Source organism: Syngnathus floridae, chromosome 14 (genome assembly GCF_059516105.1).
Source record: "Syngnathus floridae isolate MCC-2025c chromosome 14, RoL_Sflo_1.0, whole genome shotgun sequence".
Classification (NCBI taxonomy): domain Eukaryota; kingdom Metazoa; phylum Chordata; class Actinopteri; order Syngnathiformes; family Syngnathidae; genus Syngnathus; species Syngnathus floridae.
In genome coordinates, this window is record NC_142426.1 from 3,641,599 (window position 1) to 3,646,888 (window position 5,290).

Consider the following 5,290-nt stretch of genomic DNA (forward strand, 5'->3'; position numbering starts at 1 on the left):
TAAATCTTCAAGAAATTTGGGATTTCATTTCAGAACGGCATGAGGTGAAGGACAGAAGAAGTGATGAGTTTGGTTGATTATAAATGCAAAGCTGAGGGTCATCCACAAAATATGATTGCATTGATGGAAAATATTTCAAAGGATAGGAAGGAGATGCGATGAATGCAAGCGGCTCAAGGACACAGCCCTGAGGAACACCCGCATTAACTGATGAAAGACTTTAAAAGATTTCAGATGAATGAAGCCAGAGTGAGTTTTTAAAGAGGAGTCAAACATTACAATACATTTATGGTCCAAAATTTGGATCGTCTTTACCTCTGGTGGCTAACATGATGAGAGAGATTTTGAATTGTACAATGCGTCACAACGTTTATATTTCGTCAAACACCTACTCCGGCGACTATTTCAAAGCGACTCTAGTGAAAGCTCCAAGCGAAAGTTTGACAAATGCGTTGGCTCTCAAGAGTCAACTCAGGGTTTCTTCTCTTTCTTCACACATTTGCACACAAAAGCACAGATGGAAAAGTGTGTGCTCCTCAGGCGCAACAAAAGGACAAACTCTTATGTCGGTTATGTCACGACAACGTGAGTCAACAGAATCCTTGGCTTTATGACTGATGTCGTGAAGTCTTTTTTTTTTTTAATTATCTTAACTAAACACGATTGAAAGACGCCATTTCAAAAGCTGTGAACGACTGAAGGTCAATTTTGTCTGGGGGGAAAAAAAGGGAGGGAACTTTAATAAAGAAAGCGTCTGAAACTTTATGCCTTTCATTGCAACATTTCCAACAAGTTTTACATTTTTTTGTTTTATTTTTTTTTCCCCAGATGAGCAATATAACTTTAATGTAAATGATATACTGCACCGGCAAAAGAGATGAAACCCATCCATCCATCCATCTTCTTCCGCTTATCCGGGGTCGGGTCGCGGGGGCAGCAGCTTTAGGAGGGACTCCCAAACTTCCCTCTCCCCAGCCACTTCATCCAGCTCATCCCGGGGGATCCCAAGGCGTTCCCAGGCCAGCTGAGAGACATAGTCTCTCCAGCGCGTCCTGGGTCGTCCCCGGGGTCTCCTACCGGTGGGACATGCCCGGAACACCTCCCCAGGGAGGCGTCCAGGAGGCATCCTGATAAGATGCCCGAGCCACCTCATCTGGCTCCTCTCAACGTGGAGGAGTAGCGACTCTACTCCGAGTCTCTCCCGGATGACCGAGCTTCTCACCCTATCTCTAAGGGAGAGCCCGGACATCCTGCGGAGAAAACTCATTTCGGCCGCTTGTATCCGAGATCTCGTTCTTTCGGTCACGACCCATAGCTCGTGACCATAGGTGAGGGTAGGAGCGTAAATCGACCGGTAAATTGAGAGCTTTGCCTTTTGGCTCAGCTCTCTCTTCACCACAACGGACCGGTACAGGGTCCGCATTACTGCCGACGCTGCACCGATCCGCCTGTCGATCTCACGCTCCATCCTCCCCTCACTCGTGAACAAGACTCCAAGATACTTGAACTCCTCCACTTGGGGCAGGATCTCATCCCCGATCCGGAGAGGGCATTCCACCCTTTTCCGATCGGGGACCATGGACTCGGATTTGGAGGTGCTGACCCTCATCCCGACCGCTTCACACTCGGCTGCGAATCGTTCCAGCGAGAGCTGGAGATCACGGCCTGAAGAAGCCAACAGCACCACGTCATCTGCAAAAAGCAGAGACGCGATGCTGAGGTCCCCAAACCGGACCCCCTCAACGCCTCGGCTGCGCCTAGAAATTCTGTCCATAAAAATTATGAACAGAATCGGTGACAAAGGGCAGAGATGAAACCATTTATTATTAATTTATCATTACTATGCCACGCCATCCATTTTGGACACCCCAATATTGGTTGTTCCCCAAAATAGAAGTGAGCAAATACGGTCGTGGCCAGGTTACATATTACTCGCATGATGATTTATTCACACGGTCCCATTCATAATTTTCACGAGGCTACGTGCCAGAAGCGTGTCTTATTATAGCACGAGCACGCTTTGGCTCATCTGCTGTATTTGCTGAGCAGCTCGACGAGACCCGGTGGCCCTGACACCGTCGTCTCACCTCATTAACATTTTAGGATGACGAGCCTGTCGCCGCCTTAATTAACAATTCATCAGAGCGGCTCAAAGCTATATTAACATTTTATAGGCGATAAATCAGCTTGGTTAATTTGCTACACGTACGTACGCGCGCGTGTGTGTGTAGGTGGCGGGTGACCGAAAGGGTGTACATTTTGACGAGATAACTCCAGACGCACGTGTCGAATGTAAAAGTGCTAATTGTGTAACGGCGGAGTCGATTGTCGAATAAGGAAAGAAAAAGTTGACAGAACAAACTTCTGTTTGTGGCTCAAGTCTGACACAATTCTAACAAAACTGGCACCAATGTTGATGTCGCTGCAATTATATTTGAATACAAATGGCGCATGTAGACAGCCCATACAATGATACTCAGGCATATATTCTTTATCCTCTGCAAGAAACGACTGATATCACCGCTATGAAACTCTTTATTGTAGACTGTATTGTCTGCAATGCACACACAGCAGATGGCGCACAATGGGTCATGAAGCACCAAATAATGGTATAAATATAATGAATCAAGTCATTAGTGAACATTAAAAAGCCCAAACGTATAAAGTGGGTGTCATGCCGGGGTGAAAGCGACTCCGCTGATTCATAAAAGCCATAATGGCCGCGTTCTTCTATGAGGTCATGCTGTTCATGTAAACATTGTAGCTTTTGCAATCTCGCCAGGATTTCCAATTGAAAGGATAGGAAAAAGGTCACACAATATTGAAGGAGAAAAAAAAAAAAAGATTTGGGTGACAGTCTCGATATTGCAAGTAAATTCTAATTCTTTTTGAAGTCCATCTTCCCAGACTGGGTGTTTCATTAAAAATACTGTAAGTTTTACAAATATGACAGTAGCACCCCCCCTCCCTTTATCCCTTCCTCACTCCAGAGTATACAGCCCTGTGGATCAAGACATATTGCATCTCATACTTGAGCCCACTTTAATAAACACCTGCACACAACTTCATCCCATACGCCCCCTCACTCCTCTACAACCCGTTGATGGTTGACAATTTTTTTTTGTACCCACCTGCGCATTTATACTTGACCATGAAAACGCAAGGTGACTTTTTCAGCATGCAGGCAGAATTTCAAAAAGCCTGCCAAAAAAGTACTGCAGCTCGTCATTCAAAGCATCATCTCGAACCCTCTAAAAACCGCACAAAGTAATAAAGGGAACTTCCCGCTGGGTTGCTTCCCTGCCGATTTAAGCCCCAAAATCACAGTGTCCTTTCAAAATGAAGGATAGTTTTTGTTATGATGATAATCCCGGCTTGATGATGATAGCAAGGCAAGCACACCGTTTGGCACTCGGCCTTCCTCACTAATGAAACGTCCAACACGTTTTTTGGCACGGACAAGTCGAGCCACTGCGTGCGTTTTTTATTGCTGCTCTGCTGCCCTCTTTTGGACATAACATGAGCAACATCTTTGAAGCAACGATTCTCGCTCATTAAAAGTGTCCTAATTGCTGAGAGTAGAAAGAATTGCAAAGACGGTAAGAAAAAGTGTGATGCAACGTGGGCTTTTTTTTTTTTATTCATCATTAAAGCCTCACTTGCAAGAAATTGGTTGCCTTGACTCAATATAGATTTGGAAACACTGCGCTAGACAGGCATCGCTAAATTGGGAATCTTTTAAGCCAAATGTCGGCACAGTACGGTGTCAAAAGGTCATTGCTTCCATTAAAAAAAAAAAATTAAAAAAAACGCACTGCTGTGTGTGGAAATTGCTCTCCTCCCTCCAAGGCCTCCACAAAGCAGCGAAAACGAATTCCTGCCTGGAGCACGGTCTATGCCTGGAGGGCCTATGTTCGGCTGAAGATTGAAGGAGAAGAATAGAACAGTAGCAACTGGCTCAATATTGGGTACTCCAAACTGAGAAAATACATTGCAATTGTCGCACGCATGGACGCGAATCGCATGCAGGGTTTGTTGTTAAAATAATAAATTTACTGAAACACAACAGTGGTAATTACAATCACGACCCGGCGAAACTCCCGCTCACTGCGAATACGTTATAAAGATCACACTGTCCATGTTATACGAAAAATTATAAATTGTACAACCGTAACCGTATCATATTCTCAATCAATAATTAGCTCAGACTACCAGCAGTATAACAAGTTATGAACATCAACTTTTCAACAAATTTACTCACCTGAAACACACACAACGGAGGCCGTTACAGTCACAAACCGGCCGGCAAAACTCCCGCTCAGTCAACTACTTCCTGGTACTGCGAATACGTTAAAAACATCACATTGTCCATGTTATACGAAAAACTATACATTGTACAACCGTAACCGTATGTATCATATTCTCAATCAATAATTAGCTCAGATTACCAGCAGTATTACAACTTCTGATTATCAACTTTTCAACAAATTTACTCACCTGAAACACACCCAACAGTTGCCATTACAGTCACGACCCGGCGAAACTCCCGCTCACCGTCAACTACTTCCGGGTAATGAGGTCCCCCCCCCGTAGTTGTCCTAGGTGCCTTATTGAAATCCCCAAATATTCGCCACTGATATCATACTGTACTATTTGCATATAACGGCATATAACGTGTTCAGAAACATCACAAAGTAATTAAAAAAAATTAACATGGTGGACCTAAACGTGACTTAAACTAACGTTTCAAAAGAAACTCTTTAAATTATATTAAACTTAAAAGTTAAATACAACTGAACTGTACTTGTCATGTATTTCTTCCACGTACCACTAGAGGGAGCCCACATGCCACTTATGATATAATTTCAGAGAATAAAATGCGTAAATTGCCTTTCCCTTAGTACAGTTTCAATAGGCAAGTAGTTTTACTTTTTTTATAGTGGTTAATTTATTGGACTACCACTTGATGATATCTAGGAAAGTGTTTCTTAAATTATTACATGTGATTTAAATTTGAAAGAACTTGCGATGACTCAAGACTTCACGTTCTTCATTGTCTTGTAAAAGCAAGATTTTTTCCCACCATAATTACATTGTGAAGGTGGACCTAACGAAGTGTCTGGGTCGTAAAGTTGTGAAAAAATCCACCTAATCAAATCTGTCTGGGTAATTAACGAGCGACTGTTCCCCTAAAAGTGATCTGATTTAAGCCCCCCCCCCTAACAAACACACACGCGCGCACACACATTCTGCTCCTTTGCTTTCCATTGTTGTTTTATTGGGAGGAGGG

The 5,290-nt window shown here is 43.5% G+C and overlaps 1 long non-coding RNA gene across 5 annotated transcripts in view; it reads right to left on the reverse strand.

Moving 5' to 3' along the window:
• LOC148387086 (uncharacterized) overlaps positions 1-4,595 on the reverse strand; it is a 59,463-nt gene extending 54,868 nt beyond the window's left edge. For all 5 annotated transcript variants that reach the window (XR_015862645.1, XR_015862644.1, XR_015862648.1 and 2 more), the window contains exons 1-2: positions 4,498-4,595; positions 4,262-4,339 (exon numbers count right to left, since the gene is read on the reverse strand). This is a non-coding gene — a long non-coding RNA (uncharacterized LOC148387086). The remainder of the gene's footprint in view (positions 1-4,261; positions 4,340-4,497) is intronic.
• Between the last annotated feature and the right edge of the window lie 695 nt (positions 4,596-5,290).